General features: G+C 39.2%; 1 protein-coding gene and 1 long non-coding RNA gene across 13 annotated transcripts in view; one reads left to right on the top strand and one right to left on the bottom strand.

Annotated features, from left to right (window-relative positions):
* Nucleotides 1–245: 245 nt before the first annotated feature.
* Nucleotides 246–26,999, bottom strand: LOC116184824 (uncharacterized). 3 transcript variants are annotated; one of them, XR_004149509.3, is made up of 3 exons: nucleotides 26,812–26,937; nucleotides 1,849–2,017; nucleotides 246–381 (listed from the first exon to the last, which is right to left on the bottom strand). It is a non-coding gene; the product is annotated as an uncharacterized LOC116184824 (long non-coding RNA). The 3 variants fall into 3 exon arrangements; XR_014951913.1 differs by having other exon boundaries at nucleotides 246–2,017; XR_014951912.1 differs by lacking the exons at nucleotides 246–381; nucleotides 1,849–2,017 and adding an exon at nucleotides 21,814–26,639 and having other exon boundaries at nucleotides 26,812–26,999.
* The window catches only part of CCDC91 (coiled-coil domain containing 91), a 114,906-nt gene continuing 113,760 nt past the window's right edge, over nucleotides 26,797–27,942 (top strand). For 6 of the 10 annotated variants that reach the window (XR_014951911.1, XR_013339998.2, XM_021535087.4 and 3 more), the window contains exon 1: nucleotides 26,825–26,931. The gene's annotated coding sequence lies outside the window, so the exon portion shown is untranslated. Of the gene's footprint in view, nucleotides 26,981–27,942 lie in introns of all 10 variants that reach the window. The other 4 variants (XM_021535088.4, XM_021535090.4, XM_085568719.1 and 1 more) reach the window with 4 other exon arrangements.

Here is a 27,942-nt window from a genome sequence, read left to right on the forward strand (position 1 = left end):
AAACCAGGGATCTGCAATAGAAATGTGAAATTTAATTGCTCAGAGCTCATAGATGAACTCAGGCTGTGTTCAAACCCCATGAGAATTGGCTGATATTTGAATCCCAAGTGTAACATACATATGGTTCTTGGGATTTTTTTATTCTGGAGTAATAACAGCAGTGCATCCAAGGGGCAGTTGTAAATTTCAATGCCATTATTAAGAGAAAGCTCTTGACTTCAATAAAAATCAAGCAACTTTGTGTAAGTTATTCCTAGGAATTACATTTATTTCACAACAGGTTTATAATCTGGCCTTAGCCTGCAGTCACCAGCATGGCTCCTCTTCAAACGTGCATGTTGTACTTCCCAAACACCTTCAATAAGGTAACTGGCAACCTACCTGTGAAGAGACGAGAAATAGAAAACTCTGCTCATAAAATAAAATTAAAATATCATTTTAAACAGATTTAAGTATATGCAAGTTGCAACAGATTCCCTTAGGCACTCAAACTGATGTTCAATTTGCCAGTATATTGCGATGGTGATATTTTGACTTGTATTAAAGAGTCTTGACTGATGACCTCCGTAATTCGTTTGGTGCAAATGTTTTCTTTCAACATCAGACACTAATTTTTTTTAACCAACTACTTATTTGAGAGTAAAATCTATCATGGCCTGTGCAGACAATCCAGATTTTTAATTGTATTAAGGGTTTTTGGAATCTGCTAGACAGTGCCTGAGAGCATTTGGTGATTTGATCCATCGATTAACCTGGAAACATGTTTGTTTCACAGGCTTGGTTCTAAAGAGTTTTTGGCTCTTCTTTCAAATAGAATTTGCCAAAAAGCAATTACTAGCAAGAGGCAGAAGAACTTGCCTTATGGATTTTAAATTTACCTTCTCCTTTAATGGACCAGGAATCTGAGCATGCTGCCTCCTGCTTCTTATCAGCTAAATATTTGCAGTGACACCAGAAAAAGCAACTGTGAATTATGCAATAGTTCATTAGAAGTCATCCTATGGGGAGCATCTTTAAAAGCAAACAGTGCCAAGCCAGCATTTAAAGCTATTCATCAACTCTGGATTTAATAACTACCTTATTTATATCCCACATGCTAGGAAAAATATTGTAATTGGGATGGATTATATAAAACACGAGGAATGGAATAATTGATGGAATAATTTAAAAAAACGCCAGTCTACTTTGCTTCTAAGATATTTGTTTGAGACTGGTTGATTCAGTGGTAACAACGGAATACCATTAGTGCCCATTTCCTTTTGCTTTTCTAGGTGACATCAGTGTTCACGAGTGAGCTTTCTAATGGAGGAGAGTCCTGGAAGATATTTCCTTCTGTCTCACCTGTAGGTGACAAGGGGCCTGGCCACCTTGCTCCAGGTTTTTGTCCCTGAGTGCCCATCCCAGAGGCTGGTTTGCAGCAGGGCAGCTCAAAACATGTGCACCCCACCCCTTAAAGTTCTCTGAGAGTATCTGTGCAGCAAAATAAGACAGAAGGGTGATGCCCTGACTTCCTTTCACCCTGCCTGGGCTTTGCAGGTTAAGGAAACACCGTGTCCCTGACTGCCATTGAGCCCTCATCTGTCAGCACTAATCAGCCCAAAACCAAAGGGGAATTCAGTGTGTTAAGACTTGCACAGGTATCTGATGCAATCTGAAAGGGAGACAGACCTGCTGCATTACCTAACATGTCTAAGTGAATGTCCCATAACTCATATTTTTGTGCTGGGGAGCTGCTGATTGCACTAGCTGTTCATGACTTGCACCTCTACATCTCCAGGTCATATTCTAGCAAGTGAAGGCTTTTTTAATCTGACATATTTAATATACATGCTTTTTATTTAAGGATACCAAGAACACTGAGAGGTATTCCAGCAAAGGGGGGCTTGTCCTGAATTTCAAAGGTTGAACTTCAGACATGCAGGGAGGAACCTTGCACCTTCAGGATCCTTTGTCTTGCAAGAGTTCTCACGCAGGTTTTCAGTACAAAAAATAACCATATCTTCATTTTGAGTAGCACCTTTGGAGGGAAAAAAAATTTTATAACTTAAAATAAAACTAATTAAAATGCATTACACTTTTTAATGGTTTTCTTGGTATTATTTTTATTATTATGTTGAAGAGGAGAATGGATATAGCAGATTAAAATAAATAAATATTCCACCTCCACCAAAAAAAAGCCCAAATCTCACATGTGGAGATACATGGATATGAATCATAGATACATGGATACATGGCTATGCAATGAAACACTTAAAACATTCACTGACCCCTTATTAATATGCTTGTCAAAACCCTACACTTTGTAATGTACCTATCTGGAATCAACTCTTCACTTTTTTGTTGTAGGCAGAGTATTAAAAAAAAACCCCAAAAAACCCAACAAATTAGATATTTGATCCTGGAGACAAAAAAAGCAGAGAAAGTAGTGTGTGTGCACATTACAATTATATTATCGAGGCTTTCTGTAATGTTATTATAGGCTGCTCCAAGTTACCATGTATGAAAACAAACCACACTGATTCCAAGCCCCAAAATGAGAGAAGTTAGAGAAATATAATCAGTGCAGCTGTGGCAACAATACTATTGTTAAAGTACAGGGAGATTTTATAAACAGTGAGTAAGAAGTCAAGAAGGAAATAGTTGTAGACAAAATCATTGCTAGAAAACATGAAAGCTACTCTTTCTTTCCCATCCCATCCCCTCTCCACCCTGTGAAAAGATTATGCATGGAAGGGGAAAAAAGGGTGAGGTTGAGGGTGGTGTCCCACAGAAGGCCGTAACACACAAAAAATATGTGTACTTAGAAGAAGATGGAGAAAAAAAGAGCCTGGAATTTTTTTTGGAACATACACTGTACTTTCAGGTGCCATCTGTGGACTATGAAAATAACTCTATTTTAAAACAAGAATAAAAGAGGTAAAGGACAATTCATCACAGCCATTGCCTGCAGCACGACAGGGATGTTCCCAAGCAGGTTTGGAACAGCTCTGCTCTGAGCACCCGTGGCACTTCTCTGCCAGTTATGTGTAACATAGGGCAGCAAATATTTCAACAAACACTAATTTATCTTGCCCCTTATTGACAAAACTGCAGATGCCTTAGCAAAGAAAAACAAATGCCCCTGAGTCAACAGCTGTGCTTCGCAGTGGTTTTCATCCACTTTGCTTTGGCACTGTGTGAAGAACCTCAGTGGCATTGCTCCTGCTTTACATCACTGCACAAGAACCACTCATAGTCTGATCCTTTGATAAATCACATTTCAAAAGAAATTGATGGTGCAACTCCCCTCAGCATGAGAGGCCAGGCTTCAACCCCCACATTTTTAACTGCTTCTATGAGGCTTCAGTGGTGTGATGGAAGAAAACAAAGAGATGAAACTTGAGTAGTGTATCATCTATATATATATTAAAAAAGGGATAACTTCCTCTCTGTAGGAAAATTTACTTAATAGGAACTGCAAATATATGAAATGTCAAAGCTGTGTTCCCTGATAACACCAAAACTAAAGGTATACAGAAGGACAGTCTAGACAATTTTCACCTTCCAGTTTTTAACAATGTTTGGACCATTTACTCAGTTTAAAGCAGTTCTAGATTGAAGCTGGGGAGAATGGCAGAGCTGCCTTTATTCTCTGCCAAGATAAAAGATTTTCACAATTTCTTTTGAAGTTTAGAGTCTATTAAGCAGCAATATAACATTCACATTTTGGAAAAATAGGATTCTTGTGAACTGGCAAGAAGCATAACATGACTTCCTGGTAATTACTTCCATGATATTAAGTTATTATCTTTTGAGGTTTGCTTCAAATATATGTATTTGGTGGAGCTAGGGCAGTTTATTGAGCAAATGTGCATACTTTTGAGTGACAATGAAATTTTAAAAGAGCTGTGACTGTTTCGACAGACCACTATGATATGACAGATATTCCAGGCTAGATCTTTGAGGGGAGATGTCAATGTCAATTCAACTCTGGAAATTAAAAGGATCAGAAGAACTCGGTCCCACAGACAACAGGCATTCTCCCTAAAAATTACTGTATCTCTTAGCAATAAAGATGATACCAACATTCCTATCTCACATTTTATCTTTTGCAGAACCAAGTTACTTTCCCTTAGCCTCCCACCAGTTTAACAACTCCCCAAAAATAATTTCAGCCCTTTTTGACTGCACTTTCTCTGTAGTGCCTTCAGCATGTTCTCTGTCTTCTCCCTGCCAAAAACACTTCCTGTCCCCCAGACACAGAGAGCTGGCAGTGAGGAGTTAGGTCAGCTGTGCAAGGTTTCCATGGAAGCAGTTAAGGCTTTCTGGCAGCGGGAAGGCAGACACTGTGGGATGTGATGGGACCCACTTCACACAGAGTTTCGACCTCATCCAGTCTCTGAAAGTGCTCCTTGACCTCCAGCCCAGCATCTCCACTGCTGCTACTGCCCAGAACACCGAGTTCCCAGACAGACCAGGTGTGCAGAGAGTTCTGTGCCTCCCTCTGGTACCGGAAATTGTTTGGGATTCAGCAGAATCCCAGAGCAACAATTAATGCTACTAATTTTTCTGACAGGAATCTAAGTGGCTTAGAGCCAGTCATAGCATCAATAGAGTTGCTGCCAACTACTAAAAACAAGCAAGTCAACCATAATTTACTAGCATTTCTGACTCTTTTTCTGAATTAGATTAGTGCATTTTGAAAGTTTTCAGAGAACATTTGAAAGAATTCAGCTGGACGAGGAACAAGAATTGTTTCACTGACATAATTTATTGGGATTTTTAAAGTACTTTTGACAATATGCCTCACAAGAGGCTAGTAAGGAAACTGAGAGATTGTGAGGTGGGAGTTGTAGTTGTGTATTGATCACAAGCTAGCTGGAGAGAACAGAACAGAATAAAAATCTCTGGCAGTGGTTAGCAGCAGAGCACTGACAGAACTTCACCGTATTCATGGCTGTCCTGGAAAAGGCCTTAATCAGCATGGTGGCATGATTTGCCATGGAACTGTTTTTAACAAGGAACAATTATTTAACTGAGCAGTTATTTAAGTTAGTCAAGACAAACCTAGGCAATTAGGCAGCACAATAGCAAAGGAAGTTCATGATGGAAAATTCAAAATAAGGTGTGTTGGAAGGATATTACTAACACACATTGTTGAATTTTGAATTAACAGTAACCACCCAAGAAAATGACCTGTGTGTCACCTTGGAGAGCTTAATAAAAACATCTGCTTGATGTGGAAAGGCAATCAAAAGCAAATGAAATGTTACCATGAATAGAGAAAGGGGTGGGGTCCCACTGAACCTGCTCTGGCCAAGCCTGCCCAGGATGTGCAGTAAATGGGACATGTTCTCACTGCTGCACAATTTCAGGATGAGCTGGCTGCTGCCCCAAAGGAGAGGAACATGTTGAGTACCTTTGACATCTCTTCCCCTTCTCTGCCCCCAGCTCTCTCCAAAAGGCCTTCCCGTGGCTGCAGAGCAGCTGTTCTGGAAAGAAGCTGAGTCCGTAAAGCAAGCCCACCAAAATGCAGTCATTTACCAATATACAGGATTTCAAAACAGATGAATAATACCCCATTCACTTCAAAATAATAACAGAAAAATCAAGGAAGCAGAGTTTTTCAATGCAGTTGTGTTGACAATTGGTCTGAATGCAAGGGCTAATGTTCCCAAATACAGAGTCCAAGATTTCTTTCTTTTTTTTTAATTCCATTACTCAGTAGTCTGTAGGCTCAAAAGCTGTGAATACTTACAATGTTGTGATGAAGAAAGATGTCCACCACAGGGCAGCTGTGAACTTCTGGAAGCCTAAATTAAAAACATCAAGCACCCGCAATACCTAATTAATCACCAGGTTTTGTCTGTGGGATTTCTTTGCACCTCCTTATAAGCATAATCCCATAATGACAAGATATTTTATTCCCTCAAACTTACACACTATTACTCTGCATGTAAAATCTCACTCTCTTTGGAGGGAAGGTGGGGACTAGAAGGACTGATAGAACCAGTCCTGCTCAAACTTATAGCATGAGGCAGAGATCAAAGTTTTATTATATCTGATTGAGAATGCATTTCTACTCCACTTCACAGCACACTAAGTGTCCTGTACATGTCAGAAAACAGATAAGCCAAAATAATGCTGACTGGAGGGAAAAACAAGAAAGCAGCTGATCTGAATGCAGAGAGGGGACTTAAAAAACCCAAGCAACCTAAACCCCAGAATTATCTATTTACAGAAAGAGTAGGAAACAGGGATGTACTGGAATGAGAACTAATGGCCACTGGTTCATTTGACAGGATTGCTTTGTGCTAGCCATATAGGTCAGGTTTAGGTAACCTGAAGCCACAGTTCAAAATATTTTGTTGTTTCAGTAAGGAAAGGCAGGGAGAGGGAAGTAGGATGCTTGAATACATAATGACGAGAAGAAGAGGGGTTAAGTTGTGGAAGACTGGAGGAGGGAATAATACTGAACTGGCTTTTGACAGGAAGAAAGGTCATATCATGGGAGATACTGGTGAGGTCTGGGCACAGAAGAGAAGCGGAAGGGATTGATAAGGAGTCATTCCCATCAGCCTGGAACTGGAACTGTCTGAAATTCCAACTAAAGGAAAGTTGAGCCTAGACATTCCCACTGTGATGGATGTACACAAGCATGAGTAAGAGGAGAAAGAGCTGGACAACTGTCCAGTGAATATCTGCTGGCTCTCTCAGTAGCTGTATAAAGAAAGTCAATCTGGATCAAAAAACATCCCAGAGGGAAGCAAAGAGACTGGTCCTGAATGGAATCAGGATTTATCAGTCATCATGTTCTTACTTTGGTAAGAAAAAAAAGTATTCTTTCTGTTTATGCTGGTTCAACTAGACAATGGTTATTCATCCTGCAATCAATCACTCTGTCAGTTCATGTAGTACAAAGAAGTACAGTGGATTTGGGTTCCAATCCTTCTGACATTTCACATGCTGCCAGAATACAGTACTTTTTTCCAGTTCATTTCTTAAAAATTTAAGAAGAAATGAAACACTACATGGCAATTATGCACTATGGTCATAATGTCAACTGTTAGCATTTATGAAAAGTCCAAACTAGAATTATTTATGCAACCTTCATTTGGCCACCATATACTGGGTTGCAATATCATATTTAATTACATAGTGAAGAGTTATTTATACACAAGATCCCAGGTCTTTTTCAGTATAATGAAGGAAACTTTAGCTACAGCAGAAGTCCAAGGCAAAAGGAGTAATAAGGCAGAGAACACAGTTTAAGATAATGTCCTAATGACTATCAGATACCAGCCTGGAGGATTCTCTTCTAGATTCTGGTACTTCCCATGTAATAAGAGACAGCTGACTTAAATTTTTCTTTCCCAGATGATCTGCAAATATTTTCTCCCTATTTGGGTGTCTTCTTGGTTTATAGAAATGCCTGTAGCTCAAGACTACATTGGGTATATATGGGACCTGTGCTTTGAGCACATGAAGTAGTAGATAGTATTGAAAAGATCAACTTCTAGGCATGCAAGATCCAACCCACAATCAGTGAAAGCTTCTGACCTCAAGACCTTTGTGCTTCTCTACTCATAATACTGTGTTCCATGAGACTGTCTTGTGAAAACTATACCAGAAATATTCATGAAGCATTCATAAAGTGTAGGCATGAATATTAAACAAAATAGGCCAGGAAGAAAGGAACAATTCTGGGTTTACATCAGGGATCAAAGGTCTTGCAATAAACAGGGCACTAAATCACATGCTGAGGAAAACCCTGTATTAAAGATGCCCGTTCATTAACTGAAGTGTCTCCACTCTCTGACCTCAATGAGACAGAGATTCCCTGGGGAAAATAAAAAAACATATGGTCTTTAATCTCACTATCTCAATAGATATACAAAAGGTGACACAAAATTCTGACAGTCTTATGATTTCATCATACTATAAAAACTTTTAAGGCTTTTAACACAATTTTACCTATGTATGATGATATGCAAAAACTGTTCTTTTGTAACAAAGTAAGATGGACACAAGGTTGAATGACTTAATTAACTATCAACCTATTATTTGTATCCTATTTGACATTAAAATCACATCAAAACCCATGGCAAAGAAGATTCCCAAAGATCTCTCTATGTCAGAGCCCCATGATCCTTCTCAATCCCTTTATTTGTGCAGGTATGGGATGGAAATTTCATTGGTTCCATCAGTCTGAGACTTCTTGGCTACAGTAACACTGCAAGACTTCTCTTCCACATTTCACTAGCTTTCATATTACACAACAATGGCAAACACTGCTTTTGAATTACTATTTTCTCCCCTAATTTGCTCTTCCCAGAACACTTCATGCAAAATTCATTTCCTTTGCCTGAAGGCTCTCTGAGGAGTGACTACACTGGAGATCTGCATTGTCATCCTTCCTGTCCAATGTGTACTTGAGACTGCTGGGTGAGAGGCAGGTACCTAGGATTCCAGGTATTGTTTCTAGGGTATTATCACAATTGTATCCCTCCTCCAGCCATCAGAACAGTAGTGCCTTGCCAAAAGTCTGGGCAAACAGCAGAAGGTGAAATCCGCTGATGCATCCAGCTCGACAGGAAATAAATTGATGGCATGGTTGGGCATTGCAGCTGAATTGTAAAACCCCTAAATCTTTCATTGTTTCACTGTTTCTTACTTTTGCAAACCTGTGGTTTTGATGGATAGCAGCTGCACTCTGATCATAGAACAGAAGTTACCAAAATACTGTATTGCCTATGCTTGAAATATTACCTTTAACTGTGGAATTTCCTGTTAGGATCCTTGCTTTCATACTTCAGAACTGGACTACCTCAAAGTAAAATATATGGGGTGCAATCCAAAATCCTAAGAGACACAGCACCAGAGGAAGAACTGTGGCTGTTAGCAGATCAATATATGCCCCCAGTGCTCTTTGCTGTGGAATGATTCCTAGCTGGAATATAAGAACTTGATTTTGGCTGTAAGGTGTTGGCTGTGAGTCCTGAGGGCCTGGGTTCTCATGGCCTGAGTAGACACACTGTGTCTTTTTGGCCCAAGGCTGTCTCAGTGGAAATATATTGGAAAATCTCTCCTGACTTGAAGGACAGCGGGTTACCCACAGAGTATCCTCTGCTGACACACCTCAGCTTTGGAAGGACATGCTCTCCTCTCCTCCTGACCCCCACTGCATGCCAGAAGTACTTAGCTGTCTGCCACAGAAGTGGGATTTTGAGGGAGATTTGGGATAATATTCCTATGATATATGACAAGGATAGCCAGAGGATTTACAGTCTTCCTCTTGTGCTTTCCTGTAAGTCTCATTAAACACAAATGTTGAAGATACCTGGGACACAGAAAGGTGCCTGGCCTGTGCCATTTGGTGAGTGTCCTTGGGCAATAGGAAATGCAAAATCAGTTTCAGATTGCAACCCCATTAATTAAAAAAAAAAAAAGTGAAAGAAATCCTTCTGTAGAGAGAGAACACAATCAGAGATGTTTTTTATTTCTGTCATACCTTTCTTTGGACCAATAAAACCCTGAGAGCTTATGAGAATCTGCACTTGTTATTTCATCACTTATGAGCAATGTAGCAATTCCAAACTCATGTTTATAAAACTGTTACATCATTTCAACATCTGTTTCCAATATATGTGAGACCTGGGCTTATCTTTGTTGTCTGCTTCAGTATGGCAGTTTTATTTGGGACTTAAATCCCCTTTGAATGGCCTGTTCGGGTGATCTGTAATTTTGGACCAATCCAAAAAAGTTCAAGTGGAAATGATAGATCCTTATGTTACATAAATGTCTTTCTGAACTTTTTGAAGTTCATTACACTGATGGACCAGAATATTCAATTATTGTCCTTCCTATCACTTTTTTCTTCTACTGTTTTCCTCCATTATGATTATAGAGTCCATTATATGATGGCTGAGTAAGTTGTTTTGGCTACATTTCACACAACCCAATGAACCATCTAGTTTAAACTAGGTCAGTCACTTCCTATGGAATTATTTCAAAATATATAATAATATGTGGTAAAAATTAATGCAGGGTAGATGATTTGAGGTAAATTGAACAGGTCCAGTAATGTGAAATTTGATACTACTGAAAGTTAAAAGACAAAAAAGCAATTTTTTACTGACCATTTTCATCATACGGATAGCTATGATTTCCAAAAATGGTCAAAAATTGCATTAATTTTGGAACTAGTTTTCCCTATCCCAAGTAAAGTTTTTATATAACATATTCATAAGGGTATATTCTTCCTTTACTATCCCCGTCCTTTCTGTTTTTCCTTACTAGCCACACTGTTACTGTGTTTGCCAGATTGGCTGTGCTCATCACCTTTATAGGAGAAATAAGGAGAAAGGAAATAGAGTTTACTTCAACATGCCTGCCAGCACAAATATAGGCTTGAGATTGGAAAGACAATTTATTTCATTTTTTTAAATCAGTCAAAGACTTCCTAACATATGAATTGATGGAAGTTGCATGAGAAGTTCCAAAAAGGGGGTGATCAGAGACAAAAGGAACAAGAGTGAATTTGGCTTAAATTACTGTAATACACTGACACAACTACTTTTGTAACAACCTGGGATGAGTTCTGACAGCTTTTCCTAGTTTTTATTCACTCATTATTCAGGCAAAACTCCCACTAACTTCTCTCCCATGGTCTGACTAATATTTATATACATTATCTCTATGTTACCTTGCTATGGATCACACAGATCTTACTCATTTAGCTTCAGGAGACAAGTATTTCACACTCTGAGACAAGCAGAACTGTTACAGCCTAAACATGAAAAAGGATTAGAAATATCATAACACTCATTACTGCTTCTCTGTGCAGCTTTATGCTCCCATACGTAAAAATCTTTCTTTTCAGATGCAGAACTGCTTTCATTATACTATTCTGACAAATAAGTATGTAGCCATATGATGGCAGCAATATGCTTAAATATGCGGATTCCAACATTTAATATGTTTTATTTGTCCAAAAAAGGAATATACAACTCAAAACTGTGTTCTGGAGAGCAAGACACAGCAGTCAAACATCACATTCAGACTGAAGCTGTCTCAGTTTTTTGACTACAAAATAAAGATTGGCTACAAAATTTGCTGCTGAATACAATTCTAATGAATCCAGTAATTTGTTCCAAGCCCATTTCAACCTCTTTAAATGCAGAAGAAGCATTTGACCAAATGTTTTGTCTTAGCATGGTACATGTACTGGATGACATGGAATTACCTATGCACTCATCACTCCACAGTAACCAAAGGAAGATTAAAAAGTGCAAGTGTATCAAAATAAGGTCTAGAGGGAAGATGCTGGAAATTTAAACTTTCACTGGTTGATCTAAATTTCTCCAAAATATATCTTTTAGCAGGTGACTAAATTGAATGAACACTAAATACAAGCCAAAATGGAAAAGATATTTCATAAAAATGCCATGCTTGATAAATTATTCAAATTATTTCTCAGAGAATTCTTAAATTCTTAAAAAGACAGTATAAAAATAGTGGCATGTAAAAACTGCATGGACATATAATCATGCCTATAAGGCTTGGAAAAATATTTACAGCATTGTCAAAGAACAATTTCTTTGTCATTTCCTGGGTTTTCTCATCTTGTGATCACTGGCTTCCTCAGGAGATCATGCTATGTAGCCTGTACAAGAGACCTCTTTTAAGACTAGAAGTACAAAAAAAAAAGGGACATAAGATCTAGAAGGATAATGGGACACTGGGAATATATTCCCTTAACCCTCTGGTAGTAATTTATACTAGTATTTTTTCCAAGGACAGCTCCACTAAAAATTTATTGAACACATATTTCTGGCCAGTGAATTTGAACTCCTCTGATTCCAGGGGGAGAAATGCTTCATGGAAAGGAAGTGGCATGCCTACAGCCTGGACAGTGAGAGACTCTAGATAAATACAGATAGATTCAAACAAAACTTGAGGTCCCTCTAGACTTCAGTTCAGAATAAAGGTTAGAGAAGATCAGAAACTGAGGGGTCCCCTCAGTTCCCCTCTAGTACCTGCTGTGTAATTCCAAATAGACCTAAAGGGGTATAACGGTGTTCAAACAACTTCAAGGAAATTGGGTGACACAGCTTTACACCTCTTCCTTCTTTATTTCAATTGCTTTCTCAGCCTTTTTTTCCCTAGTCCTTTGCTAGTTTGTGCTGTTACTAAACAAGGAAGATTATTCAGAAACAAGCCAAAACAAAATAAAATATATTTTCACGGATTTGATTTCTTGTTAGTGGAAAGAAGCATTTTTTAAATTCAACAGATTAAGCATATTACAATAGATTTTAATATTTTAAGAATGCTAAAGCACAATCTCTTATCAAAGGATTAAAATAATTTCTGGAAACAGCTTTGTGGTAGGAGATGATACATGGAGAAGATTAGATTGTTTTTTAAAAAAATAAATATCCATTTGGTTTGTGTGTTTCTGTGAATTAAGAACACAAAACACAATTCTTTCTTTCTAAGAAATGGTTTCTTACAGATCATTTTGAGGGTCCACCTGCAGTGTCTACTTTCATGGCTATGACAACAAATGTAATTCATAATGAAATGGAGAACAGGAAAACTTTGTACCTTAATAGAAATAATTAAAATGCAAAAATGTCCTGAAAACCACCTGGTGCCTTGTTCTTGACAAGCATGCTTTTATGTATTTATCAGCAACGGAGCTCTGCTATCTACTGAATGCTAAAGATATCATGTTATTAACCGACAGATTCCACCAAATTAAAAATATAAAAGTAATATGATTTTATTTTTAAAAAAGTATCAACGTTTAAAGAACGTAAATTCTTTTCAGTGAACATTTCAAAATGTAAGTATTTGTACAGGTTTTAGAAATTAATGTTTACTATCAATGGGAGTTCACATGCAAACAGAAAACCAGTTAAATCCAGTAAATAGTTCTTGTTCCATTAACCTCTCCCACATTAATATTCTTTTATATAAGAAAAGGAGGTATCTCATGGTTTTCATCTCCCATTCTTGCACTATTTACTGGTTTGATGCCGCAAACTGCAGCTCCAAAGATAAGATCTTTCTGAATGAGCTACATTTGTATAGAAAAAGTATCTTTAAAGAAATGTGGCCTTATAGATTCATTCCCCAGTTATCCCTAAACCTCACCTACCACCATCCTAACCATGTTTTCAGGTTAAAAAAAAAAAACAAAACAAAACAAAAAAACCCCAAACTGTAATCGGCATTTACAGAATTTCTTGTAACTTTCATAATCCTGTTTTATTCATAACTCAGGGCTACTGGCATGAGAAGTGTCTGATTAACAAGTGTTTTATCAGAGAACGCCTTGAACCAAAGCTGAAGCAGGACTGGAGAACCTGCAGGGAACCCAGGTGTCTGTAGTCTATCCTGACTGCCAGTCATCCTTGATCTATAAATAATACTCTCAGCTTCTCCAAACCTCTACCTTTGGCCATTAAAAATCACAGAAATAACCCATGGACATTGTTGTCCTTTGGATCACACCTCAAATGTAAGGGAAATCTGTTTAAACAGGTGGCAGTAGTACCATGAGAACTGAAAAATACCTATATAACAGGTATAGTAAATGTCACTGGCACATTACTATATGTATACCTCCACACATAAAAGACTTAATGGGTTCTTCCACTATATTCAAATTTTCCCTGTGTGTTTTGACCTTTTCTCCTCAGAATACTGCTTCTAATTTTCGGTCATTTGCCATATGAGATGAAATCCACACACAGTTCATAGAAGACTCAAACAGAGTTTCTGCTGCTTCTGTTTTCATTTTATTTAGGTTTATTTTTCTAAACCACATGTTACCTTATACCTTGCCAATGTAACTGGTTTGGAAATAATGTATTAATTCAAACAATGTTTGTTTGAAGGAGCTCTCTGATAGCTTTCAGCTGGCTAAACATGCTTAGATAGCATCCTGTTGGTTTCTGAGACAGAAGTGAAAGGCTGATCTGCTTACCAAGCGACAGCTTTGATGCAATATCCTTACAATATATGAGTACTTACACTTCTATATTCCTGGTGGTAGCTTTTTCTCAGGAGTCCTTCAAGTGCCAAAGTTCATGCAGTTCATGTTTATATTCAATAAAAACCCCAACTAAAATATTTGCAGAAAATGCTGCATTCTCAAGCTCTACGGAAGCCATTCAGACACATCTTCCACAGCATGGGCTAAGTAGATAATTCCATGACAAATCACCTCTACTGCTGTTTATTTTGGTAGAAAGTAGTTGCTAAATTTGTTTTCATGCATCCAAAATCAAATGTTACTTGATAACGCTTCTATTGAAAACACAAAATGGGTTCACAAAAGGAAACTACATTTCATATTTGTTTTAAAACATTTCACAAACAGACTGATTATTTTGTTTTCCAGGGGAAACAAAAATCTAAATGTGCTATGTGCAAAATGGAATGAAATTCAATGTGTTTCTAGAATGAACTTGAAATACTAGTACTTAAATATAAGGATTCATAACCATGTTTTGATAGTGCTTTTCTCTTTCACTGCTCTCTGAAAGCCTTGTAGGAGCAATCAAGGAAAGCAATTATAAAAAATAATGTTAAATGCAGTATGAATAACAGTATACCTCTTTTTAACATAAGAAAATTTCCCTTCCAACTGAAAAAAATTGAAGCTATTTTACTAGTGTTGTGGCAACATATTTTATTATCTACTTTAATTAAGCTCAAAACCCCTGAAATTTACTTAGAGAATGGTCCAACAATATAAAATATCTTTATTATGGCACATCCATACCCACACATTAAATGTTTCCTCTTCTAGCTGTCTATGAGAATGGCATTGGCTTAAAAATAATTTGCAAGGGAAAGATAGAGCAAATAAATGTTGTGAACTTTAGGTAGATATAATCATTATTATTACAGCACCATGTTATTTACTGCTAAACCACTAATGGTTCAGGTTGATCAGGGCAGCATAATCAGGTGATCAGTAATTAATCATTAATAATACCTGAGTTCCATGATGGTAAGACAAAGCAAGTATAGAAAATCAGCATCTGCCACTAACCTGTCTCACAAATGCCTTGCTCTATTTATTGTCTTTACATAGAAGAGTATCTTTTGTGGGATTGTGGGCAGGATATTTTTGTTCTGTGAAGGAAAAGGTGTCTTTCAATACCCATCTTTAAAAAACAAAAACAAAAACCTGAAAAAAAGAAGTAAAATTAAATATAAGTAAAAATACAGAACATGAATAATTTCAAGATTCTCCAGTTTCAGTAGAGTAAGTTATTACCCATTTCTGGAATCCATAAGCACTTTCCACTAAAACCCCTGCCTTTGAATGTTACTTGAAGAGGTCCATAGTATGATTATTGATAGTTTCCTTCCTTTCAAATCCCTGATATATAGCCATGACTGCCACTGTCTGTCTGTCACAACCAGACGCTGTCTACGCATCATTCATGGGGGTTTTCTTCTCTCACTTCATATTTGCTGCACAAAAGAATCATAACTGGCAGTGTTGATGTAAGTCTTAACATTTGTTTCAAAAGAATGTACTTAATGAATGTTTTTTTTTAAAAAAAAAAAAAATTTTCACTTCAATCAAACCTCAGGATATTTGTTGGAGTAAAGCCAAAACTAACCCACCCTGACAAAAACTGAATCCTTGAGAATGAATCCCTTCCCAAAACTAAGAACAGGTTTGGTCCTGTGTTCCTGAAGCTGGATAGATTCTATCAGTACCACATAATTACTCTCATGGCTTCTTACAAGGCCTGCTAGAACAGAGCAGTAGACCTGAAATGTGTCAGTGGACTTCAGAATGACAGCCATCTCCTGAATAAAGGATGTTTTCTGTCAGCAGGCCCTGCACCAGGGCATAAAATTTCCTGGTTCCTTGAGATAGGCCTGCACTGCCATGTGTGCACAATCTCAAGCTTAAAATGTAGTTTCTGCAACAGCTTTATTGTCTATGTGTAAATGCATGTTCAGACTTAGCTTCAGCATATACCACCATGCTCGCTGACTGGCTGGAAACTCTGTGCTGGAGAAGGAACACAATCAGAGGATTGGGATCTGATTTATGATTCAGCTCTATTGTTACAGAAAGCAATGGGCATGGCTGAATTAATTTGTCCTGGCTCCAGTCCTTCAAAAACCATATCAGCTTGCCATGTCCTTCCACCATGACTCAATAGCAACATAATCTCAGAATTCTATTAAAAATCTGTTAGGCATGAAACACACTTGTGCCTCCTGAGGGAGTCTTTATGGGATTACATAGCTCTTAGAGAATTACAATACAGAAGAGAATTATGTGAGCCTAGGAGAAAAATTAAATTTCCAAAAATATTTAATAAGAAAGAAAAAGTTTTCCTCTAACCACCAAACAAAGAAGGCAGGATATTTGATTTTGGGAATATGATTCTGATTTGGATGCAACAGGAGAATACAATACAAGATTAAATAATGAAGAATTTAATATTTGTTCATACAGATCCTCAGTATCAACCAGCCCTGCAGGGACACACATGCCTGTTCCATGGAAAGCAGGGTGGATATAACCTATATGATTTAATTTTTGAGCCCCTGTAATTCAATGGCAGGACCACAAGTGAAATAGGTAAGTTAGGCCATATCCCCCACAATGCACTCAAGGTATGAGACCACAGGGCATTGGACCCTAACAAGGTGGATTTTGGAAGTCCTACTGCCACAGCTGTGGATCCTACACACACCTCAGTTGCAGACCATCACTGCAGGTCCTATAGAACAAATCCTGTTGACTGCACAGGTGTAATGCAGATGTTTGCAGTGGTGAGCACAGGTGTGAGGTCTGTCATGAAAGGTGCAGCACATATGGAAAAACTGGGGAATCTAAAATTCTACTGTGAAAATGTTCCAAGTATTTGATCCCAGGATGAGTAAACATAAGCTGTGGGGACAGTCTGTGCACAATGCAGGGGCTGCACCTTTCAGATCTTTCATATTCTATGAAACACAAGAATATGGACATACTAGAAGGGCAAAGTACAAGAAAATAGGTATCATACTATAGAAAACAGGTATTTAAACAATTATCTGGTGAAAATTCTTATTCTATATATATTTCCTAATTTTCTTGGCATGACTGAAAATTCTCTACAAATCTAGTTAAAATAGCATGATAAATTGAAAACCATCACAAAGTAAACCTGAGTGAATAGAAAATGTACATTCCCTGGGATATCACACTTTGCTTCATAAATAGGCGTACAAGCTATGTAGAAGAACATTACTAATTATGAACCTTAAAAAGTACAGGCACTTTTATGAGTGTGAGCTGGGTTTTTCCCTGCAGTGTCTATGGAATGTGAAGGGTTAGGTGGAGGCAAGCCCTACAGCCTGTGAGGTCAATCTCACATGAGACAGACATGCAAGTGTCATTTATGCGCTACAGAGCTCGCCAACACTTGCTCACTTCAGAAAGTATGTGCACAAAACCATGGGCAAGACTGAACAGCCACTTTGCAAACTGAAGTTTGTTCACAGAAATACAAACACTTTTTGCAATCTGATTCTAGTTAACAATAGAGTCATTCATTCATTCATTCTCGAACAAATGAGCAGAAATCCCCTTCCTTTAGCAATACACAGACATTTGATAGTAACTAAGTATTTGAGGTGATTATGTGTTACAAGATCTGATTCTCTTGTATTTAAGACTCAAGTCTTGTTTCCATCTCAGCCATAGGCCACAAAACCACTATGCTGGATTATTTGCTTTGGGGCATTGGAAGAAGAAATCTTCCATACACAGCTGCAAAGAAAGCAGTGTTTTAACACAATGAAGAGAACTTCAGAGTTGTCCTAATACTTAGCTCATAATCCACAGAACAGGAAAGTCCCTGCTGAGTGTCAGCAGGAGCACCTAGTACAGTCCTTTCATAGGGTTTGAGATCTCTCCCACATGAAACTTCCCAGTGATTCCATTAATCCCAACTAATAAAACCAGATCTGTGAGGAAGCATCCCTCAAGCTGCTGGCAATACCCAGTTGCTAGTAAGTGCTTGATGCAGCTATCAAGCTATTGCCACTTAAAAAAATCAAAGAAACCAACCAAACAAACTAAACCAAACCAAAACCAAAGAAAAAACCCTGCTAACCATTAAGCATTGTAATTAAAAAAAAAAAAAAAGTAAAATGTCTGCTACACTAGAAACTAAGATTCTTCCCACAAGAGCCTACTGTTGGCTTATGTTCAATTTGCTGTCCACCAGAACTCCCAAGTCTTTTCTAGCACAACTGATTCTCCAAGACTCTTGTTTAAATAATGAAATCTTCAAGTTTGGAAATACATTTTTGCTTTCTTCACTCATGCAAACAATATACTGGTGTGGTATTCCATTATAATATGCTAATAAATAATGTTATTTCTAATGTACATAGTGTACTAAAATGTGGATCAATGGATTAAGGTCAAAATTCTCCTGAGTAATTTTGCAAGCATTCATCTAACTTTTTTAACATGTGAACACATTTATTAACACGTATTTTCAAATCACAGATGTTTCCATTACTTTAAAGGTTTAATAATATTTTGTGCAACTGAAAAATGCAAATTTTATTTATATGCATAAGTTGTCTTACAAACATCTTGCAAGTAAACTGAGAGATTGTAACATTTTAAGCCATGCCAGGTATTCAGTATTGTCTCATAAATTCTTGATTGCCCAAAGTAATTCTATGCAATTAATATGGCCCATGGCAGATGGTTTGGAAATAAATTTTTTTTAAGGTCCTTTCCAACGCAAACCGTTCAATGATTCTGTGGTCTTAATGGGTACAAAACCACAAAAGATTGGGACCCAAATTTCTAGTGCCATTAATTTATCTGCAGGGTTCCCAATAGGAATATTCCTTTGCTCATTGTGAAATGAAAATTTTGGTTCATGAAAACCACCAGCAATAGTGGCCATCACAATTTGCCCACTGAAATATCTCACCAGAAAGCCAACAATCCATTTTTTAATTGCATTTTTTGGTAAAAATAATTGCCAAGCATTTGAACTACCACTAGCAGATCATGAGTAGAGGTTAATTTCTAATGTTAAAGCAGCATCTTTTGAGGATTAGATGCAAGAATCTTGGTTTATAGCATAGCAAATATTTTGCTTTTCCTTTTGCAATTAAAATACTTGCTAAATGGTTAACATAGTTTTATCTTGGATGGGGTTTTTTTGAAGTGGCAATATCTTGATAACTGCATCAACAGATTTTCCGTGTAAAAACAGTGAGTTGCTAGCACTTAGAACCTGCTTAGCAATTTCTGGGTTTGCCCAAATAACTTTTTTTTTTTTTAATAATCTCTAAGGGTGTCTTTTTCAATTATTTTCCCTGTGTGACAATGTAATCTATGAGTATCAAAAGTCTCCAATGTTACTTGTAATCCTTTGCTTGACAGGAGGTTTCTCTGATACACTTGCAACTAGCAAACATTTGCCTATTTTCAATAAAAATACCTAGTAAAACCATCTTTTTATGATTTTAATTAAACTTTTGCATAGCAGCTTAACTACTTGGAAGTGTTTCAAACAGAAAAACAAACTCGAGTATATGAATGAATAATCAGGATCAGAATATTAATCACCTATTTGCTTGACAGTTATTACTATGACGTTATCCCCCCAAAAAGGACCACGTGGTTAATCCGTCTCCCTAAAATTTAATGTGAAGAGACGGCAAAACATGTCTTCATTCAAGAAAGAGAAGTGGAACAGAAATACCTGTTCCTTTTAGCTCTGTAATTTCAAGCTCAATCTTTGACTATATGTAGACATGGATATGACATTCCTGGCGGTGCATCGGACCGGCAATGTCGGATTACTGCTGGAGAAAGGAATGGTCAGTCCCCTCTGACTGCCAGTGGAAGGAATGCCATTCCCTGTCTAAGAGCTGTCCAACAGTGATGGCTGCAGCCACTGCTGCTGACAAAGTCCAGGTCTCACAAAAAGGTGCACAATTTTGACAATGAGAAATAATTGAGGTTTTTTTCCTTCCAGAACCTTTCTGGCTGTTTGCCTGAATCTTTCTCAAACATAACAAATTCATAGATGGCTATAAATAACTCCAGGATTGCATTCAGATACTCAGTCTGAAGATTTTTAGGTCTTACCACAAGCTATTTTTAACAGTGGATATTAAGACAGTCATAAGGAATTACATGCTAATATGCTGAACAATCTGAGGTAGTACCTGATTCCAGCAAGTTTGGTCTGAGAGGATTCCAGGACTGAATAATGTGGCACTGCATCTGATTCAACTACTATACTAGAGCCATGCTTCGCACAGTAGGACACACAATTCCAAGCAGCTGTTCCAAAACAATATTTGTCCTTCTTTGGGGCTCCAGTTTGTTCCCTGAGTAACTGGAATAGTTGCTAATGCAAGTTCTCTATAATATTTTACAACCACCTTTTTAGCTGTTGGATCATTTACCTGACATTTCTGAAATTCTAGAAATTCTGAGATTCAGTTCTGGGTTTCCATAGCTTGGAGAAAACCATGCCAGTACCCGTTTAAGGGAAGTTCAGGATGGACTGCATGACTTCCTAGATTACCTAATGTCTGTTTCAAGTCATTACTACAAACAGCAGACATTATTACAAATTTTCTCAGTGATTTTAGCAAAATAATAATAAACAACCAAAATTCCTATGATAAAGCTCTATCTTTCAAATATAGGTACTCTGAGTAGAGGTACTAAATGTAAGGAAGTGGAATGATTTAACTCTCTTATATCTTGAGTTAGTCTCCACAAAACTGAGTCGATGGGATAAATCCAGTAGTGCTGCAAAGCCTGTCATTTTCTTTTCAAGTATTTATTAAAAATTAAAATAAATGCAGAAGAACAACAACACAGCAAAAACTTAAAAAGAAGACCAAAATAATTAGGAAAACTTTTGGTCTGTTGAATTTCTCTGCTACTGGACATTTACTCACAACATATGCTTAACTTAATGTATTTTGTCAGCATTGTGGAGAAGATACTGATGATGTTATAAATAAAGTTGTGTTTCAATCTAATCCATAGACGTCTTGAATACTGAAGCTCTAAGAAAAGTGTGGAAATAGAATTGTTTACAAATGGCAATACTTTTGTCCTCCAAAACTTTTTCTTCTGGGTAAAGATTGGAGTTCTTACCCTCAGTGTTGAGAGAATTTATGGACCTTGTTTGTCCACTCTTTCAAACACCCACAAAATACTTGTACATTAGGTGCTAGCTGAAGAATCCAGCCCTACTTCTTGTTGGTGAGGTCTGGCTGTGGTCTGGCTGATTTTAAGGGTCTGAAGTATGTTCATAGTGGCTTTAAAAATAACTACTTGGGCATTTCCATCACAGCTAAACCATTCTCCAAGCACTTGTGCAGTTTTCTGTGATTAACTAGGTGACCTCTTTGTGCCATATTGTTTACTCTGGAATTTCTGTAAACTCAAATATTTATTTCTTTTGACATTAAATAATGGAACCTAAAATACTGTAGGAAAATACTACCTGAAGTAAGAGCACCGATCATAATTGCTCTTACAGATGTAAGCAAAAGCTGATTTAAAAATAATTGTGTTTGTGCACCAAAAATCTCTCTTAAACCTTTTAATGTGATTTCAAAAAGATGTCACCAGTGTAGCATTGCTGCTTATACAAATGCACTTAACAGACAAATAAATTACACCAGGAAAAAAAGCTAGATCACTGATTACAAATTAAAAAGTACTTCCAAAGGATTTAAAAACCAGCAGGATCCAATATTTAAAACAAAAACTCCCAACCCAGAAAAAAACCAAGCTACCTAGTACAGTGTTTATTTAGAAGCACAAAAGCTGTGATAATTACAGAAGATCAGTTAGACAGATACTACTAATTGACTGCAGGGACAGGAGTGCATGACTCAAGATGGCAGGTACATGTTCCCAGAATGATTCTTGGTGAAGCTGCAGAAACCTCGGCATTTCTGCCAATAAACAGATTGTATAAATGGTGGAGAAAAACAAAACAAAACAAAACAACAAAAACCAACATTTTAGAATGTGGCCTCTGAGTTCTGCTACTGTCACCTAAGAGAAGAAATGGTAGAGAAGAAATGTTACTCTATAGTGGCTTTTGTTTTACAGCAAGAGCTTTAGCTGTCTACTTTTAGTAAATCTTCTTGAAAGAAAATGACAGTAATTTCTATACTATGTTTTTTCCTCTAAAACCCTAAAAGACAAGCAACTATGCCTTGACTGTGGGTTTTTTAGCAAGTAGAAAAGGGTGGCAGAATTTTGCTAAGCTGGATTGTGGTCTAGCAACAAATACACTTCTTGCTTTATTGCCAATTGTGAGGTCTGAAGCAGGTGAGTACCTCAGGAGGGTAAAAATCAGAGGTTTAAGTTAAAACAGACTAAATTATCCTATACATGATGGCTACCTGCATAGTTAATACAACATTTTCTTCTCCTGCCCTTTCAAGCTGACTGGACATTGCTCCTACTAGTGACCACAAGAATGAGAGAGAATGTTGGTTCTTGTGGAAATGGTAGTTTGGCAAATAGATGAATTTGGTCCATTCTTCCCTGCTGATCACTAAACAGTGGATAAAAAAGACTTTAGATTCCCTAAGGCTTGGCTGTATCTAAAAGAAAAATAAAAAAGGTTACCTTTCATACAAAGAATCTCACTGTCCTACGCCCCATTGTCTCCACCTGCTTCAGGGTAAGAAAAGTAAATATTTCATTTTGTTGTATTCTATCACCAACTTCCTTCAGTATGGAAGTCAGCACTGTAGGTTAATTTAAGAGTGGTAAATCAATCCATATCTACTTTAAAAATCATGCTTGTTTAGCGGTTTTGCTTATTTCTCTACTAGGATTTAAAAAAGCCTCCAGTCCAACAGCATTACAAACATTGTTTCCTTTGGAAGACCCACAAATATGACTGGATTCATAATGCTCAAAAAATGCTTAAATGAAGGAGGGGGGGGGGGTATCACCCACCTATTTATAACCACCCAGTGTTACCATGTAAGGCTCAATGAATTAAAAAAAAAATGTTCCAGAACTGACAGGAATCTCTATAAACTTTGCTCTCTAGGAGACAAAACAATAACATTCAGCCCAAATTAAGATGGTTTTTGATCATAGATTGGTTCAAACTATTTTGGGTGCAATTATACTGGACCTTCTATTTTTCAGTAATACGAAAAGTCTTTTTCATATTTCACAAAGCTTTAGAGAGAAACATAGTTTAAAGCTGAGTACAGCTAAAAAATATAAACTATCAACCTTTTGCTATTTATACATGCAACCTTAAGCCAAAATACAAGCCCCCCATACAGCTTCTTCTTCCTGACTCCTTCTAAAAGCTGCAATCAGTGTATGATTTGCAATGTGTTTTTGCCTCTTGCTTTTTTCTCTACTTGCTGAATTTGCACTTATTAAATTGTCCTCTTCAAGGAATGAGTCTGAGGCTGAGACAAATTAATTTTCTTGTTTCTGTTTTGCTTCTTCAGTTTCCCAAAATACAGTGTCAAGAATCAATACTGCTTTGGGAAAAAAATGCCAACAATTTATACTGACAGTCTGACCAAACTGGGGTATTCAGTGAAATGCAGTGCAGGACAGTAATAAAATTTTGGTTCTATTTCCTCAGGGCATGCTACAACAAAAAATACTCCTAAAATATAAGGAGCATTATCCAGTGAGATTTTCAAAGTGAGTTTATGGGTGCCTTGAGACAGGTCAGATGAAGAAAAAATTGAAGTTAGATTGACCAAGAGCAGCTTGTTTCAAGGACTACAGTGTGGCAAATCAGTAGGGAAGAGAGGAAGACTATTATCAAAACAAAACCACATCAGACCCCAAGGAAACCAAAAATACAAATTATACCAACAAAAACTCCCAAAAATACAAAAATTATAGCCTTAAAAAAACCTCAAAAATACAAAAATTATAGCCTTAAAAAACCCAATAAACAAATAAACAAAAAATCTCAACCAGAGATAAGAGGCCTGTGTTACAAAGATCTAAATTGCGTGGAAGAGATGTTGAAATGGATTTTTGGACAAGCTAAATATAATCATACACAAAAAAAACTTAATATTTGAATTCTTTTTTTTGGAACAGTTCTAGCATACTAGGCACACTTTCCTCTTGTGCTCCTGGTATATAAATTAAGAATAGAAGATACAAAACTAATTCAGTCAATTCAGGGAAAATCAAAACAATAGTGCTTTCATTTGGCTCATCTAACAAATTCTGACATGAAAAAAAAGAGAAATCTGATACTGGCCATTATAAAAGATTAATGAAACTCAGAAAAATTATTATTATTATTATTAATAATAATAATAATAACAATAATAATAATAATAACAATAATAATAATAATAATTTGTAACAAGGAATACATTTAATTCTACTAAATTTCAAAATGGAGAAAACAAGCTAATTAGAGGAGTCTACATTTTGAGGGGACATTTTTCTTTAGATAAGAAGAAAAGTGTAAAGATATGTGTATTAAATACTGATTTTCACAACCCAAAAGACACAGCTGTGCTTTAAAGACAGAGTGAAATTGCAATTATCTAATTTGGCTTGGTAAGAGCTATTTTTTTTCTGATTTTTGCTGAGAATATATTTATTCCTTCTGCAAAAAACAGTATAGTAAATTCTAAAACAGAAAAGTAACATGCTACAGAGATGCAATACAGGAACACATTGATGATGAATGTAATATACTTATGGATTACTGCCTTCAGTAATCCAAATTTACATTACTCTGTACAAAGAGAATAATATCTTGATAGTAAAAAGAAGTGAAATCTTCAATTTATTGACAAAACAGGAGCAGGCACCCCAGACCTCAGAGCAGGTTTGAACACCACCCTGGAAAGAACCTCCAGAAGTCCTGAGAATCTAAACATTCACTTTTAGCATTACAGAAACCAACCAAATAACTACTGACTAAAACTTTATAAAAACTATAGAATGTACCAACAGTAATATAGAATATTGAGAAGGTGTTTTTAGGGAGTCCTTCTCCCCTGTACATACAAGAAGAAATTCTACTATCTGACTGACTGATGTAATGGTCTTTAGCTGGGCTAACACTGCAGAAGAAGATTAACTAATACAGAAAACAAGCCCTTAATTGCTGTTTTTATCTGCTGAGTATGAATGTTTCAGAAACTTCTATCAAAATGTCAAATTTTATAGTGCTCAGCACATAGGCACAAGCTTTTTTTTCCCATGGTATATCTTAGAAGACTGATAAAGTTGCATGCTATTTACCGCTCAAAAAAATAATGTCCTATAGCTATCTTCGGGAACTCTGCAATCGGGTATAATGGGACACAAAATCTACACCATAATATCTCTTCATTTTTAATAATATTTTGGTGAGGCCCTGGCACAGGTTACTCAGGAAGCTGTGGCTGCCCTGTCCCTGGAAATGTCCAAGGCCAGGTTGGACAGTGCTTGGAGCAGTCTGAGGTAGTAGAAAGGTGTCCCTGCCCATGGAAGGGGTGGACCTGGAAGTTTTCAGCTGCTTTGCAAGCCAAATCAGTCTGTAATTCTGTGGTCTTATGTATCTTCACCTAGTATGGAATAGGAAACTGCTGCAAGGTACTGCTCCAGTGGCATAATATTACATCTTTTTCATTCTATGACTTTTAATCTATTGTTCATTAAGTATCTTTCTACTAGATACTGACAAAGTTCTGTTCACAAAAGAGGTTCGGTAGTGAAATTAACCAGTTGTTTTCCCAGTTCATCACAATGAATTCACAGTTCAGCTCCTTGCCCGTACTTTGGCCTCTTTATGCCACATCCCCTCATAGAATGGCACAAAGGCTGATCTCCTCCTGCCCAGCCCAGGGGTGGCATGATCCTCACTGCCAGCTCCTGATTAATTTCCGTGCTTCTCAGTACAAGAAAGACAAGGAGCTACTGGAGAAGGGCCACAAAAGTGATGAGTGTGGAGCAGGTCTCTGCTGAGGAGAGACTGCAGGAGCTGGGGCTGTTTATTCTGGAGAAGAGAGGACTGAGAGGGGACCCCATTAATGCAGGTAAGTATCTCAAAGGACTGCCAAGAGCAGGGAACAGACTCTTTCCAGTGGTACCCATTGACAGTATGAGGAGCAAAGTCCATAAACTAAAACATAAGAAGTTTCATTTTAACATGAGAAAGGACTTCTTCCCGTTGAGGATGGCAGAGCACTAAACAGCTGCTCAGGGAGGGTGTGGATACTCCCTCTCTGGAGAGATTCCAAACCCACCTCTGTGCCACCTGCTCTACGCGACCCTGTCCTGGCAGAGGATGATGACTGGATGATCTCCAGAGGTCCCTTCCAACCTTCGGGATCCTGCGATACTGGGATGACACTAGAGAGGCACCGCTGGTGCTCCGCCAAGCACCGAGCCTACGGTGGGGCTGGGCGAGCAAACACGGACCGGGAACCAAAGGGCAGATGCTCCATGGAGGGTCGGGGGTGATGCCAGCCAGCCGTGATGCCAGCGGTGACTCCAGCCGTGATTCCAGAGCTCCCCGGCAGGAGCAGCGAGCGGCGGGGGCGGCCGGCGCCCAGCCGGGATGAGCAGCAGCGCTGCGGGGGCTGGTCTCCGCTTTAGAAGCTGCCTAAACACAAACAGAGCACTCTAGAAAGGTTACACAATAAATGCTGTTCGGTTCTCTAAAGGGCGCACAGTGGGGCTTTCCACAAACCACGCTCAGGTGATAATAATTTGCAATCTTTTATAAAGCAAAACTCACATGGACCCCGCCTATCTAATCCACGCTCTCCGCCTACCTAATGCATATTTATCCCGTGATGCAATCTTACGCAATGCTTCAAACACAAGGTTGTTTCCTTCGTTAAGCAACTCGTATTGTAGAAGTTATCTGACGCCATCAGTTGCGTTTACACAAGGTGAGAGAACCCAGCCTGGGGACAGACAATTCAGCCGGGCGGCATCAAGGTGACCCTGGCCGCGAGGAGCGGGGGGGCGGCCGGATCCACATCCGGGTGAGGCCGCGCCGGCGGCAGCGGGGCCGGGCCGGCGGGCCGGAGCGGGGCTGGTGCCGGCGCCGGCTGGGCACGGCCCTGCCGGGCTGGGCACGGCCCTGCCGGGCCCGGGGCACGGCACTGCCGGGCTGGGCTCGGCCCTGCCGGGCCGGGCACGGCCCTGCCGGGCCAGGGGCACGGCACTGCCGGGCTGGGCACAGCACTGCCGGGCCAGGGGCACGGCCCTGCCGGGCTGGGCACGGCCCTGCCGGGCTGGGCACAGCACTGCCGGGCCCGGGGCACGGCCCTGCCGGGCTGGGCACAGCACTGCCGGGCCCGGGGCACGGCCCTGCCGGGCTGGGCACGGCCCTGCTGGGCCCGGGGCTCGGCCCTGCCGGGCTGGGCACAGCACTGCCGGGCCAGGGGCACGGCCCTGCCGGGCTGGGCACGGCCCTGCCGGGCTGGGCACAGCACTGCCGGGCCAGGGGCACGGCCCTGCCGGGCCGGGCTGGGCACGGCCCTGCCGGGCTGGGCACAGCACTGCCGGGCCCGGGGCACGGCCCTGCCGGGCTGGGCACGGCCCTGCTGGGCCCGGGGCTCGGCCCTGCCGGGCCCGGGGCACAGCACTGCCGGGCCAGGGGCACGGCCCTGCCGGGCCAGGGGCACGGCCCTGCCGGGCTGGGCACGGCCCTGCCGGGCCAGGGGCACGGCCCTGCCGGGCTGGGCACAGCCCTGCTGGGCCCGGGGCTCGGCCCTGCCGGGCCAGGGGCACAGCCACGAGCTATGCTGGCCGAGCGGGAGGTAGAGCCCGGCCCGAGCGTGGCTGCAGGGATGGGCCCTTCGAGGTCCACCTGCTTCCATTCTCCTGCCTCCGACTGCTTGCAGCTTCATGTTCCCTCCTGCCTCCACCTGCCTTCACTTGCCCTCACCTGTCTC

The sequence above is a fragment of the Lonchura striata genome, chromosome 1A (genome assembly GCF_050655825.1).
Source record: "Lonchura striata isolate lonStrDom1 chromosome 1A, ASM5065582v1, whole genome shotgun sequence".
Lineage (NCBI taxonomy): Eukaryota > Metazoa > Chordata > Aves > Passeriformes > Estrildidae > Lonchura > Lonchura striata.